At 42.4% G+C, this 16065-nt stretch overlaps 1 long non-coding RNA gene and 1 pseudogene across 1 annotated transcript; one reads left to right on the top strand and one right to left on the bottom strand.

Annotated features, from left to right (window-relative positions):
* Positions 1-10818: 10818 nt before the first annotated feature.
* On the bottom strand, positions 10819-14927 carry LOC133504086 (uncharacterized). Its single transcript, XR_009795897.1, has 4 exons — positions 14754-14927; positions 14463-14630; positions 13438-14388; positions 10819-11882 (listed from the first exon to the last, which is right to left on the bottom strand). It is a non-coding gene; the product is annotated as an uncharacterized LOC133504086 (long non-coding RNA).
* On the top strand, positions 12557-12675 carry LOC133504192 (5S ribosomal RNA; annotated as a pseudogene).
* Positions 14928-16065: the final 1138 nt, after the last annotated feature.

The following is a 16065-nucleotide window of genomic DNA, read 5'->3' as shown; positions in this document are numbered from 1 at the left end:
TAAGGTACATTCCTCCACACTCTTTACCAATGGTTAAATGAGAAAAATAACCATGTATGGTGTGATTTGAAACCTTTCCTCTTAGACTTTCAGGTTAATGATGACCTTCTCCTAGAACAGATCACCAAGTCAACTAGTGAGAAGAATGACCGGTTGAAATGCAGCTCAGACTGACCAGACCAAACCAACTGGGCAGACTAAAAAGACTTAAATTGACTGGGAATTATAAACTAGCTGTGCTGCTATTCTTCAACTGACAGCACAGGTGACTTCAATGGCCCAACACTTGGCCCACGTTGTCAAATCCCCAGAGCCTGTGACGAATGTGAATCTCCCCTCCTCACGACCCTCAAGTCGACTGCAGATGCCAACTGAAAACAGAACCAGAGGTCAGGACTGTGTGCAGAAGAACATTAAGAATTGCCTTCACTGTTTCATATGTGGACAAGTGAGACATAGAGCTGTGTTGTCTTGTTATTTTATATAACAAAAAGACGAGACGTATTTCAATGATTCCAATATTTACGCACAAGTTGTCGAACATGTACCGTTCACACTTTCAGGCAACTTCCATATCCTCTATATACTCTATATCTGGCTACTGAGCATGCCAGGTAATGTAGTTGTTGGACTATCTAATCTATAACACGACATCTTCCCCCCTATAAACATAAAACAAAAATTAACATATGGTTCCTGTTTACGTCTTACCATTTTAACGGATTGCAAACAACAAAACCACAATCTACGAAACATTTCATTGAGAAAGAAAAAGTACAGCTAACAGTTCTCAAGGCATCCGGACAACAGCTGGTCAACATGTCAACAATCCTTTTTTTAATTTTTTTTTTTTTATTATTTTTACATTTCATCTGAACAGTAACTCAGAATACTCCACACAATGTTCAACAGCTTTCGATCAGTCTTTTAGATGGCTGAACATGTGTCTTAGGTCTCGACTGTCCCTTAATAGCAGGTGATGCAGGCACCTCCGTCAGACCAATGTCAGGAAAGTCAGGCCCAATGCCAGCTACCACAGTAGACCCAGATGTGTCCTGCTGAACTGTTTCCTGGGCCACAGTGTCCTCCTGACTCTCCTGCCGCTGAAGGTCCGTTCAGTTCCTTCTCAGCGTTGGTCCACTGTCCATCTGGACTTGGTAGGAACGTGGAGAAATTTCCTCCTGCATGTGTCCAGTTTGCTTCCATGTGCCTGTGCCTGTGTCTCTGAGACACACAACATCTCCAGGCTTTAGCATGGGCAGATGTTTCGCTGTTTGATCAGGCCACTGTATCTGGTTCGCCTTTTGGTCCTCCTTTGCCCTCCTGATTCTGAATGCGCCTTTGGGTCTTAGCAGGTCTTCATTTACTGGCAGGTTCAAGCGGCTGTGCCTATCCATTAGCATTTGGGGTGGTGAAAGCCCATTTTGCAAAGGTGCACTCCGGTAAATCAGTAGACTCTTCTGGAAGCCATCAATGGTCCGTGACTTTTTTTTAACAGTTTTTTTACCATCTTCACAGAGCTTTCTGCCAAACCGTTAGATTTGGAATATGCTGGAGTTGATGTGGTGTGCTTAAATCCCCATTCATTGGCAAAAGCAACAAACTGACAGCTCAAACATTGAGGCCCATTGTCTGAAAACACTTCACACGGGACTCCGTTTCTGGCAAAAACAGTCTTTAGGTAGCTGACAAATGCTTTGCTCAATGTCGACTGCAGTACTCCAAGTTCAGGAAAGTTTGAGAAGTAGTCAGTGACCACATTCTAGCCCCAGCAGTAGGGTCGGTGGGGCACTGGATGAGTCATCAGGGACTCTGTTTGTTGTTTTGGTCTGTAGGTACGGCATAGTTCAAATGATGCCGTTGTCGAGCTGATGTGTTCGTTGATTCTTAACGAGTACATTACAGAAAAGAAAACAAGTATTTAAAGACTGCCATATTGCAATTTCTCCCGCTTGAAAATTATGGAAGTGTCTGAAATTTTATCGTAGGTGCATGTCCACCGTGAGAGGGATAGTCTAAAAAGAAAAATCCAGAAATCACAATGTATGATTTTTTTAAACAATTTACTTTGACACCTGTCTATCAGGTAGAATTCTGACCCTCAAAGAACTGTTAGTCTGGTTTTAAAAGTCCACCTCCACTCCATTTATTATCCTGAATCAGATGCACCTGTGTGAGGTCGTTAGCAGGCATAAAGACACCTGTCCACCTAATACAATCAGTAAGACTCAAACTTGTAACATGGCTAAGGCCAATGTGCTGTTCAAAGACACCAGAGACAAAATTATACAACTCCACACGGCTGGAAAGGGCTAGGGAGAAATTGCCAAGCAGCTTGGTGAGAAAAGGTCCACTGTTGGAGAAATCATTAGAAAATGGAAGAAGCTTAACATGACGGTCAACCTCAATCGAAGTGGAGCCCCATGCAAGATATCACCTCATGGGGTTTAATAGATCCTTATAAAGGTGAGGAATCAGCCCAGGACTACATGACAGGACTTGGTCCATGACCTGAAAGAAGTGAAGAGCACTTCAAAACAACGAGGGCTCAATGGCTTCAGGTTGGTATCAAAACAACGTGAGCTCAAACTACGTAGTACGTGCGTAATGGGCACATTTTAAAAAACACGGGAGGGCGCACTCAATTGAAATGCTTGGGTTTTTTTTTAAATGTGCCCATTATGCTTCTTTCTATGTAGTTTGACATCACATTGTTTTGATAGCCACTAGACACCATAGTGAAAGCTGCTACAGATTAGAGCCGAATGAAGGGCGAAAGGCTGTGTTGCGGAACCCAAACTCTTTGGATTCAAAAATGTTTCCTCACAATCGCCATGTATGGCACAGAGGATGACATGCTGTGGGAGCAAGATGGGATGTTCATGATGCAATACAGGACCAACTGGACCAAGTCATCGATGAGTTCAAAAATGATGCACCAAAGGTAGCTATGATGGATATTTTTCAGATTGGAGATGAGTCAGAATTTTCTTTTAAAGTCTTGGCCAAGGATGTGTAATGTAGTCGATAAACTGCACTATGCACAAATGTAAAGTTAAACAGTGTAAGTTAATTTATTTGTGATTGTAATATGTGTTATCAACAGTATTAATAAAATGTTATGCCATCATTGAGGATTTATTTTAGTTGGTTGAGGGATTCTGTTCTGACAATTACAGGGACCAGGATAAGTGTGTCCTGTGGCCTGTCCTGAGATATATATTAGTGCTACATCAGCACATGGACAAAGATTATTATTAATGATTGTTGAACTCACAATTTTTTGAAAAACAATACAAGTACAAACAAAAAAAGTACAAACCTAGTAAAATAGAAATACAGATAATTCCTAGTATTTTGAGCATATGGGTAGCAGTAAATTGATGGTGCGCATTGTACTTCAGGGCACATTATACTCGAGAAATTACAGTATTTGACTGACTGCTTATTTTTAGCGTATTTCTAGATGTCCGGAGACATCTCTTAAAGCAGGGGAGAGTGTAGAGGGCTCAGAAACCACCTCTAGTCAAAAGTTTATAATAAACAGACACCCCCCATTTTCTTAAGATGATAACTACTTTCTGACACTGACTGACTCTTTTCATTGTGATTTTAGATATTTATTAGATCTTTATTGGAAATCAGGAAGTGATTTTGAGGGTATTCTGCATAAAACATTTTATTTCTTTTTCATTCAAAAGATGTAGAAGCGATGTCAAGCATTTCAAAGCAAATGTCGGTCTCAAAACAATAAAAGCCATGCAAATTTAATACCTGGAAAAAGGCCAACTGAGTGGACTGTGTAGAATGACTTATTCATGGGCCTAAGTATCTGACCTGAGACCTAGTATGAGGGACACATGTGCCCAACAGCTTGCCACACTGATTGCATGTGAATGTCACCATGCTCAACTGCTGATCTACTCCATAGAGAATAGCAGGTAATCTACTCACAGTACACTGAAAGCATTTGATATGAGGCACTTCCTCAGTGTGAATGTACAGTATGAAAACCAAACGAATAGCATATGAACCCAAATAATGTTCTGTATAGTATATGCCAATGAGTGTGAGACAAACATTTACAGTGTATTTAAATTTAACATATAAAAGGACCAATTAGCTTCAGGAGTCATACAAGTGCATTTGTAATTTCAGACTCTGGTCCAGAATGACATCTTTTGTGTCATGCATTTGGTCCTGGTTCACCTAGAGCAGGGGTGTCAAACTCCCTTTGGTCTGCGGGCCGAATACAGCTTAATTTGAGATCAAGCGGGCCGGACCAGTAAACTCATTGCAAAATTACATAGAACTAACAATAAGCCCACTTTTTTCCTTTGTATTAGTCACTAATAGTAATAATTAGTGCAAAGAATGAGTAAATTATCAAAATGTTTATTAACAGAATTTTCCTTTTACATTATGAACAATATATTATGAACAAGAGAATAACATAAGAACATAAATAAAGTATGTGCAATTTTAACAACACTTTTACACAGTTAAACATATATTTAAGTGTGTTGTACATAAAACTGATCACAGAAATAGTAACAATGTTCCAAAAACATTTAGTACCAGCCTTGTGGAACTTAAAAACACTGTTTTTCAACATCTGGAAAGCAATTTGAACAAATGAATAACTTTCACAGCAATTATTCGTCTTGCTTGGAATTTGCCCTTGGAACTTGACATCGTTTATCCTGCACAAGTGCATCAATATGAGGCATCATGTCCTGAGAAGCAGCCAATTTCAGAATGTCATTCAAATGCTTATGTGTGAGCTTTGAGCGCAGCTTTGTTTTATTAATGTTCATTAGTGAGAAAACTTGCTCACAAAGGTAGGTTGTCCCAAACATGGACAATGTTTTAGCAGCTAGTGCTGTCAATGCGGGATAGCCTGGTAGGAGGTACTTGTAAAATGTGTCCAAGCTTACAGAGGCAAATCTGTCCTTCAGTTCTACATCACACTGCAAATCGATGATTTCAAGTTGCATGGCAACGGGCAAATCAGAAGCTTTGACTGTGAATGGTGAGCGAAAAACTGCAAAATCTGTTTCGAGTTCGCTAAAAACCTGAAATCTTTTCTCAAACTCCATCAACAGGCCTGAAATCTTCTCTTTGTACCGTTTCACGTCAGAATTAACGCTTGCTGTGCACATATCTTTTCAACAGGGAAAATGAGCAGGGTCACCGCTTGCCACCTGCGTCTCCCATATCCCGAGCTTTAACTTGAATGCACGTATGCTGTCATAATACTGTGTTATGATTTTTTTGCGTCCCTGCAACATTTTGTTAAGAATATTCAAGTGCTCAGTGATGTCAACCATAAACGCAAGGTCCTGCAGCCACAGATGGCACTGTAATTCCATAACAGGTTTACCTTTTTTATCCATGAATTGTCCGATTTCATCACGTAAATCAAAGAAGCGCTTTAGCACAGCACCTCTGCTTAACCATCGTACGTTCATGTGATAAGGCACACCATGGATAATGTTACAGTTACTGAGAAAGCTGTCAAATTGACGATGATTGAGACCTCTGGCTCGGATGAAATTAACAGTTCGGACAACCACCTCCATGACGTGATCCATTCTTAGCGATTTGCTGCATAATGCCTCCTGATGCAAAATGCAATGAAATGTCCAAAAATTACCTCCCCCATTTGCGGCTTGTACTTTATCTCTGAACTTTGTCACAACACCTACCTTTTTACCGATCATTGACGGCGCACCATCAGTAGTCAGGCTTACGACGCGTGACCAGTCCGCTCCGACTCTGTCGAGCGCTCCAACGACGGAGCTGAAAATGTCCTCAGCTGTTGTGGTGTCGATCATCGGTACCAGCTCGAGAAACTCCTCTGTGACATTCAAAATCTTGTCAACTCCACGAATGAATATGGCCAGTTGAGCGACGTCCGTGATATCAATACGCTCATCAATCGCAACAGAAAATGCCACAAATGACCCCACTTTGCGCTTTAGTTGGTGGTCCAAATCTGCAGAGAGTTCCGAAATCCTGTCTGCCACGGTATTTCTTGTCAAGCTTATATTGGCGAAAGCATGTCGCTTCTCAGGACACACAATTTCAGCAGCCGTCAGCAAGCAGTTTTTGATGAACTCTCCATCACTGTACGGCTTTGATGCCAATGCTATTTGGCTCGCAATTAGGTAGCTGGCTTTCACCGCAGCATCACTGGCTTCTCGGCTCCGGGTGAAAACAGATTGCTGTTTCTTCAGACGCGCCATCATTTCATTTACCTTCTGTTTTCTCTATTCTCCATGCAAACTGTTGTATTTTTCACCATGCTGAGTTTCGTAATGGCGCCGAATATTGTATTCTTTAAGCACCGAAACTTGCTGCTGGCACACCAGGCACACGGGTTTCCCATTCACCTCCGTGAACATATAAGAACATGTCCATTTTTCTTGAAAAGTCCGACACTCTGTGTCTACTTTTCTCCTTTTTGACAAAGACATTTTGCTGATGAGGGTGCGAGGCAAACGGAAAAGTAGATAATGCAAATCTCGCCAATAAACGCTGTACAGACGTTCAATTTTACCAGGTCAAGGTGGTCCTAGTTCCGCCGTAGTGTTGCTTTCATGTTGTCTGCACGTACTAAAACACTGCGCCCCCTAGCGGATAATACAAGAACTAAAAATTTAAAAAAAAATCATATTTTTTTTACACAATGCAGCTTTCTTCCCCGGGCCGTACCAAACCACCAGACGGGCCAGATCTGGCCCGCGGGGCGTATGTTTGACACCCCTGACCTAGAGCAAAAACAATATTGACCCAGTAAAAAACATTTGTCTGAAGGTCAACATTCTGTAACAAGTTTCTGAACAACACGCTGCTGTTTGCTGAGTTAGAAACAGATGCAGATTTCTTTATTCAGACATTACATCAAAGAGGCACTCCAGAATGAAATTACACACAGGTCCAAAGTAACTAAACTGCAGTGAGAAAAGTTTTCGGTGATTAGCTGGCAGCCAGTTCAGGGTGGACCCCCCCCCCATGCCTGACAACTGGGATAGGTTCCAGCACTCCCACGACCCTTATGAGGATGCACGGCTCAGAAAATGGATGAATGGATAACATTTTCGGTTTATCTGTGCATGCACTCTCACGCACAGATAGACACATGGAGAATACTTACTATTTATGATATTTGTATAATGTTATGTAAGTGCTTTTGGTTGGCGTTTCATCAATACCCTTGTCTTTGTTTCATTTTCACTCAAATGGCTTTTCAAGACAAGTGCAAGGCATTAACTTTCAGATCAACAGATTTTTATCAATTTAAATAAGAAACAAATACCAATTATGTGGCTTGTATTGAAAATGTGGTTTCCCATGCGTTTGTCATATTCAAGTTTGCTTATGTCAAATTCACTTAACTGTGTTTTCATACAAAAAGGTTTAACATTACATATTTGGAAGGAAATGAAAACATACAATCCCAATTTTCAATACATGTTGAATTTATGCCAGTTTTTAATTTTGGCCCACTGTGAGTTTGACTTTGATACCCCTGGTTAAGATGTTCACACTTGAGCTAACTGCATCAGAGAAATCAGGCTCTGTACGTTAAGGGTGCTCATTCGCATCACTGGGAGGCCTATAGAATACACATCCTGATAAACAACACATTAAGTTGAAGATATGTTATATTAGGCAATGTGATGTGTTTCTCTCTAAATTACATGTAATTTAAAATAAAATAAAGCTCTACATGGTCTTTTTTTAGTTGTATGAAAGATGGTCATGGAAGCATGGTGACCCACTAGTTAGCACATCTGTCTCACAGTTCTGAGAACTGATGTTCAAATCCAAGCCTCACATGTGTTCCATTTGCATGTTCTCCCTGTGGCTGTTGGGGCTGTATAATTTTATTCCCACTGAAAGACATGCATGATACCGTAAGTTGATTGCAGCCTTTAAATTGCCCATAGGTGTGCACGAGAGCGTGAATGGTGTTTGTTTGTATGTGCACTGCAATTGGCCAGTGAACAATTAATTCAGGACATACCCTGCCTCTCACCCGAAGATAGCGGGACAGGCTCCAGCACGCCTGCAATCCTACTGAGGCTAAGAAAATGAAATGCAAAGAGAAAATGGATGGTTGGATGGATGAGGAAATTTATCAAATAAATTTGGTATTTACAAATAGAATTTGTTCTCTAAAATATTGTTGTCCATTATAGTCGCATCTGGACAAAACAGGGTATGCAGCATACAACATATATTGCAGAAGCACTTGAATCATGTATAGAATGTCACACTATATTTTGTAGTCATTTTTTGAGTAGGAAATTTCGTCTATCAATGCTGCACAAGCATAAGCACCATGCACTTATTTACTGCAAAACATTGTATCAAACACTTTGGAAAGTAAACATTACTGGTTTACTAGTGTTGCACTCCCAACAAAACAAGAACAGCAAGACTATTACCTATTAGATAAAAGACCGTAAAAGCGGAGAAAGAATAGAATTGGTGGCCCCAAACTGCCAACACTTCTAACCACAAAAAATACCTCAGATTGAAAAGCAACATTTTAGATAAGCAGCTCCTCGTCTGCCAACTTTATTTAGTTACTCCATCACCTTCTTCGTCTCTCTTTTTCATCACACATATCATACCATTGTGTCGCGAAGTGAGAGTTCCCATGACAGTTTTACAACTTTTCCAACTGTAAGCTAATAGAAGTACTGATTCTGCACTCTTTCACCACAAACACTGATTCATGTTCTTTGTCTCTTTTTATTTCTCCACCTACCATGTTGTATTCTGTATCAAACAGGATGAATGACATGCTCTTTTTAGCAACACGCTGTCAACATACACCAATTGAAGTCCAAATTTTGAAGGATGTCACATCTTTTTCTCATTACCGTGATCGAAAGTAGTACCAAATTGGCTCTTTGACAGAATACATCTTTTGGGAGTTACGGAGATTCAATATGTTAAAAAAAAAAAAAAAAAAAATTGGGACACTCACGAATTGTACAATGTCCACATCCATTGTTGACTCTGCCACTTATACTCACAAGGGTTGGGTGAGTACTGTAGCCTATCCCAGCTAACATCGGGCAAAAACCAGACTGAACCTGTTGCCACACAGTTGCAGGGCACATATCGACAGCATCACTAAGTAGGAATTGATCCGACGGTTCCCACACCAAACTCAGCCATATGTAGCACTCTACCATCAGTGACCTTTATTGTAAACTAATAAATCAAATCGGATGAAGGCTTAGATGGCAGCACAAGGGCCCAGTATTTTTTGCATTTGAATCTGCATGAGCTTTTGCCTTTCTGTGTACTCTGTGTACTCTTGGAAGTTAAGAATATGCAGCAAAATCTATGCACATGTCCAATCAGACAAATAAGTCCCAAACCTTCCAGGTGAAAATAATCCATCCATCCATTTCCTGAGCCCCTTATTCTCACAACGGTCGCGAGAGTACTGGAGCCTACCTATCCTAGTTACATCCAAGTAGGAGGTGGAGTACCCTCTGAACTGGCAACCAGTTCAACCAGGGCACATATAAACAAATAACCATTTGGACTCACAATTGCATATAAGGGCAATTTCTGTCTCCAATTAAAGCATGTTTCCTGGGATTTGGGAAGAAACTGGAGTGTCAGGAGAAAACCCACATAAAATGCCGCACAGGCGGATTTGAACCCTTGTCCTCAGAAGTGCGAGGCATACGTGCTTACCAATCAATCCCCTTGCTGCCTGAAGGTAACCCAACCATGCAAATTTGTTTCTCTCCCCTAGGGCAGTTGAAGTATCCATTTGTAGCATGTGGGCCCATGAAGATGAAAGTACTTTTTTTCTGTTATATGCATATTTTACAGTTACGCCTCAGTTCATTGCCAACAGACAAAAGACAACTACCATTGACAAACACACTGACGCTCTAATGCCACCTTTTATATAAGCAGATCAGCACAGACAGAGGCATATCTCCCTCTGGGTCCAGGTCTTCAGTGTGCGTGTCAAGTTCAGTGACACATCCAGTCACATTGACTTTACAGCTTTATGAACCCTGCCCCATGAGTGTGTATCTGGTGTTTTGGAGGCACAGACAGACTGTGTGAAAACAGGCAGTGTGCAACTAAGCACTCCACTGTCATTTCCAAGAGTCTATTTGGCACCAGACTAGATAACGAAGAGCCATTGAGAAAATCTGGTCTGGTTAGCACGCACATATCAGTTCATTTAAAAAATACACTTTGTCATACCGTTTGATGTCCTGTAACAGTACTACCCTAAGACTATATTCTGAGACACACTTGCTGAACCTTGACAAAAGTGCAAACAAAACATTAAATTGTGGTTTTTATGATCCAAAGTGTTTGAGGTTGATATATATGCCTAGCACGTAATGGTGGGCAACTGTTTAAGCACATCTGCTTTATGATATTCTGAAGACCACTTCGTTTGTGTGGACTTTCTATGTCCTCCCCGTGTCTGCATGGGTTGACTCTGGATACTCCGGTTTCCACTCACATCCCAAAATATGTGCAGGGTAGATTGATTGAAAATTCTAAATTGCCCGTAGGTGTGAATGTGTGACTGAATGATTGATTATATGTTCTCTGTGATTGTCTGGCAAGGTGTACCCTACCTCCTGCCTCCAGTGAGCTTCCCACAATCCTAGTAAGGACAAGCGGCACACAAAATGGATTGATGGATGGATGGATGGATATGTTAAGGACAGTATACATTGGAGTCAGTATTGTTGTTTTTTAATAAGAATTTATTCATGATGAATTTGTTTTAAAGGTGTCTCCTGTTACAGCTTGTTTTTTAGTTACTTATGGCATACTGTGCCAAAGCAGGAGCAGAAAAGAAACCAAGTAAGGACACTGGGGGAGGATAAAGATAGGAACAGTGGAAGCTGACCAAGAGGAAGTGAATGAAATGACAGAAAACGAAAATATTATACAGCAGCACGGTGGAGCAGCTGTATTGTCTTGGCCTCCCAGTTCTGAGGACCTGGGTTCAATCCCAGCCCTTCCTGCATGCAGTTTGCACGTTCTCCCTGTGCATGCGTGAATTTTCTCCATGCACTCCGGTTTCCTTCCACATTCCAAAAACATGCAACATGTCACGACGAGGCTCGAGGGCGGACCCAAATGCACGACTCCAGAGGCAAGCAGGTACAGTACAAAAGCCTTTATTCAGTCCGGCGTCTATGATCAGTAAGTCCGTAAGAGCAGAAGAGGCAGGCTTACTTGGATGGTGCGGGGGCAGGCGAGGGTCGGTACACGGCAGGTCAGGTAGACAGGAGAACGTTCAAAGCAGGCAGAAATATCGAGGGAGTCAGGCTTACGGGGTGAGTCGGAGAACCGGGGAAGGTCGGTACACACAAGTTGTCGATCAGGGATACGAGACTGCTGGAACGGGACATGAAGCTCAACGATCTGGCGGCGGACTAGTTGTCCCCCGTGTCCTATAAGTACCGGGTGTACTCAGCCCAAACCAGGGTGCAGGTGTGTGCCGACTAATTGGCTGACCACACCCAACCTGGGGAGGATGCCAGGAGCATGACACAACATTAATTGGAGATTCTAAATTTCCCCGAGATGTGACTATGAGTGCGGCTGCATGTGCCCTGCGATTGGCTGGCAACCAGTTCAGGGTGCACCCTTCCTTCTGCCCAGTGACAACTAGGACAGGCTCCTGTGACCCTTGTGAGAAAATGGATGGATTATGCAATGCACGGACAATCAAAATCGCTGAACGGATTGTCGGTACAACTCTACCCACTATTGAAGACCATCACTCTACTCGGTCCAGAGCAGGCAGAATCCTTTTGGACCCTCCACATCCTGCTCTTCCAGCTCCTTCCATCAGGTAGGGACTGTCGATCAATGCAAGTCAAAACTAGCAGGTATTCAAACATTTAAGTCATTAAATTATTGATCACATTAACATAATGGGGGACATTAACGCACTCCCAATTGTTCTAAATGAAAGACTGCATCTTGCACATCTGTAACTGAATGTCTCTTGTTCTCTGTTCTTGTTATTTTGTCTGTTCTTTGTTCTGAATGTCGTACCAGGGTGACACCGACTACCAGAGTCAAATTTCTTGTGTGTTGTTACACACTTGGCCAATAAATCTGATTCTGATTTTGATTCTGATATCTATTTTTTCGATTAGGATCAATAGTATACAGTTAATTATTAATAAAAGTGGTTTATCACTGTTATCTCATTTCATGACATCACTTATGGTTTAAAGTGTAACATCTGGCGTTAACTCCTATTAAATGTGTGACAGGTACAGTTGATCCTTGTCTAATACAAGACCTAAAGCATTGGATTGCAGTGCCCCCCGTTAGCCAATTATGTTTAAGTTATCAATTATCCATCCATCCATTTTTTTTTGCATCCTCACAAGGGTCATGGGGGTGCTGGAGCCTATCCCAGCTATCATCGGGCGGGAGGCGTTGTACACCCTGAACTAGTTGCCAGCCAATCGCAGGGCACATAGAGACATGCAACATTCACACTCACAATCACGCCCAAGGAGCTTCCGGGCATGCTACCCTGAGAACGCCCGATCTCGTATGAACTCGGAAGTTAAATGGGTTTGGCCCTGGTTAGTACTTGGATGGGAGACCGCCTAGGAATACCAGGTGCTGTAGAGTTTCTCTCCCCGGCTAGAATGCAGAGGGGTTGGGTCAGGAAGGGCACCCAGCATAAAACTGTGCCAAAAAAATGTGTTCATCTGAGATGACACACTTTGGCAACCCCTTACGGGACAAGCTGAAAGGAAGAACAAACACGCCTAAGGGCAATTTAGAGTCTCCAATCAATCAGAATCAGAATTAGTTTTATCGGTCAAGAGTGTAAAAACACACAAGGAATTTCTCTTTGCCAGCCGGTGGTGCCCAAGTACAACATTCAGAACAAAGACAACAAAGTAATAAGAGACTTTTCTGTTTATAGAAATTATTCCTTATAAAAGTCATAGATCTGCAAGATGTAGTCTTCTTCAATTAAACCGGTAAGAGATAAGTGTGTCAACGTCCCACATTGTGTAAAGCTTGTTAAGTGACGAATCGTGTGATTGACTGTGCACAGGGTGCAGTGACTTTGGACAGTAGCTTTTCTGGCGGCAGATCTTCACCAAAAAATTAATTCCCCACCCCTGACTTAAAGAACATCAGTTAGTTTGGTGCAGTTCTATTGGGCAAGCCCCAATCTTTTTGCACAATGGACTGATGTCATGAAGACATATTTTAATGGACCGTCATCGCCGCCAGTCCACCCTTGCATTAGGACAAAGAAAGCCCAAAACATTGAGATCACAGATAAAGGGATCCCCATCCAGGATGACCGGACAGTAATGGATGCCAAGTGGGCAACATTAGTCACAATATGATAAATGCTTCTAATGTTATTCTTACCATTAATGCCCCACAGGTAAACACCTCTGGGGAAATGTTTCTCCTCAGCTCTTGTCTCACTTGGTGAATACAGAATTCTGCAGAGCAATGGCGACAGCCTCATTTGACACCAGGTCCCCTCTCAGAGAAGGAGATGGGAGGGTGGAGAGAAGTTGCAGTTAAGACAGGAAAAAAGCATGTTTTCCCTACCTTTAAATTTAGTATTATCCATTTGTCCATTTTCTATACAGATTGTCCTCAGTTGGTTTATGGGCAAACTGATGCCTGTTTCAGCTGAATTTGGGCTGGTCAAATGCCATTCACACTCACCTTCATTCAAACATGCAAGCAGAGGGAGAACATTCAATTGCTACAAGGCTGAGCAAATATTTTAAACCTGATTTGTGAACTGTTAGTCAAATGTGGTAAGCAATACACCAGCACACTCCATCTTACCTATTACATTTAAAAAATAATATTTTCTTCAGATTGATGACAAAGGAGCTATTAAAACAAAACCCCTCCTTGAGCAATCAGCTTATCGTGGTTGAGGGGTTTGTGTGTCCCGATGATCCTGGGAGCTAAGTTGTCCGGGGCTTCACGACCCTGGATGGGTCACCCATGGCAAACAGGTTCTAGGTGAGGGACCAGACAAAGTACGGCTCCATAAACCTTTCTGATGAGTAAAAATAATAGATTCATGTTTCCCTTGCCCGGATGCGGGTCACTGGGCCCCCCTCTGGACCCATGCCGGAGGCTCAGAGGTGAGCGCCTGGTGGCCAGGCCTGCACCCATGGGGCTCAGCCAGGCACAGTCCAAAAGGGTAACACGGGTCCCCCTTCCCATGGGCCCCCCACCTGTGAGAGGGGCCATAGGGGTCGGTTGCAATGTGAGCTGGGCGGTAGCCGGAGACCTTTGCCATCTGATCCCTTGCTAGAGATACTAGCTCCAGAGACATGTAATTTCACCTCTCTGCAAGGGAAAGAAACCGAGTTGCTGCATAAGGTCGAGAGGTTACGACTAAATATAGTTGGACGTCTACGCACCGCTTGTTCTCTGGTAGTGGTCCTCTCGAGAGGGGTTGGAGTCTCTTCCACTCTGGAGTTCCCAACGGTGAGAGGCGCCAAGAGGAGTGGGCATACTCATTGCCTCTTTAGCTCGACGCCCGTACATTGGAGTTGAACCTGGTAGATGAGAGGGTAGCGTCCCTCTGCCTTCAGGTTGGGGGACGTGTAACCAGGGGAAAAATAAATAAATAAATACATTGTGACTCATAGTATAATAAATTTTGTTACTTTATTTAGAAAGAGTCACTGATGGTGTCGTGGTACACACACCTACTTTTGGTGCGGGGAGAGTGGAATCGATTCCCACTCAGTGATGGTGTCGATATGTACCCTGTGACTGACTGGTGATCACTTCAGGGTGTAGTTTGCCTTTTGCCTGAAACTAGCTGGGATAGCCTCCAGCTTTCTCCCAACCCTTGTGAGGATAAGCAGGTTGGAACATGACATGACATGACATTGTTTAGGTATCTATGTTGGTAAGATCTGAATTGAACTTGAACGTAACACTCAACAACGTCTCGCGTGAGGCACCTCGCCTCCAAAAACCGATGAGAGGCACCGCTGAGTGCGATAGTGGGAACGCCAAGCTCGGCCACACAGTTCTCAGTTTTTCCGGTTTGAGCAAAAGGAAAAATGGCAGCAACCTGTTATGAAGAAGAGATTAAGAAATGTCCACAATCAAATACAATGAAGAAGAAGGGGAAAAAACGAGTCAGCACCACTGGAGAACCGAATTGAGAGGCGACACAAAAGGGGAGATGTTTCATCAGTCAAACACTGCTGGAGCTGTGAGTGGTTGCCTGAGCGACTGAAACTAACTGCAGCTAACAGCACGTTGAGAAGGCAAAGTGAACACATGAGGAAGTGAAGTTAATGCCAGTTAACAACACGCTGAGCCGGTTAATTGATCGTACAAAGAACAGAAGTTAGTCCGTTAACACTGTGACGAACAGGGAACACCCCCTTCCATCCTGAGCACCATTACATTCCAGTGCACTGTTCCACCGTAAAACGTGGAGCAACGGTGAGAAACCCATCTGTTAGCTGCCGCATGGTAATTTAAATGAATTCATTTAAATGTGTTCAACAAAGGAATGTTTTCTTTATCAGTTTCGTATATAGATCACATGGAGAAAAGGGGATCAAAACATTACATCCTAGTGGATGTAATGTTTTACAGTGTGCAATTTATATATTTTTTTCTTTCTGTGTTAACTAGAGCTCATTTTTTGACATTAAATAGCAACTGACACCAAAATATACATTTTAAAATAGGTATTGTTTTCAAAACTACACATAATATTATTCATTTTGATGATAATACGAGTCCGAAAAAATGAGTGGAGAGCGTTTTATTAAAGCGCAAAGTTGAAAAAGACTAACTCGACATCCTTGTGGCGGCCATATTTCCTATGACGTCATTTGCAGATGTCACACTGGAACAGTCGCCATAGAAAACACGCTGTGCAGCCTGCTATAGCAGATGAACAAGAGAGATTTTCAGATTTTTCTGATGACCCTCCTGAGACTGAAGATCTTTTTGAAGAAGAGAACATCTCAGAATCAAGTGAAGTGACCTGGA

Source organism: Syngnathoides biaculeatus, chromosome 7, assembly GCF_019802595.1.
Source record: "Syngnathoides biaculeatus isolate LvHL_M chromosome 7, ASM1980259v1, whole genome shotgun sequence".
NCBI lineage: Eukaryota > Metazoa > Chordata > Actinopteri > Syngnathiformes > Syngnathidae > Syngnathoides > Syngnathoides biaculeatus.
Note: the sequence above shows the minus strand (reverse complement) of the source record. Positions and strands in the feature narration are given on the sequence as shown.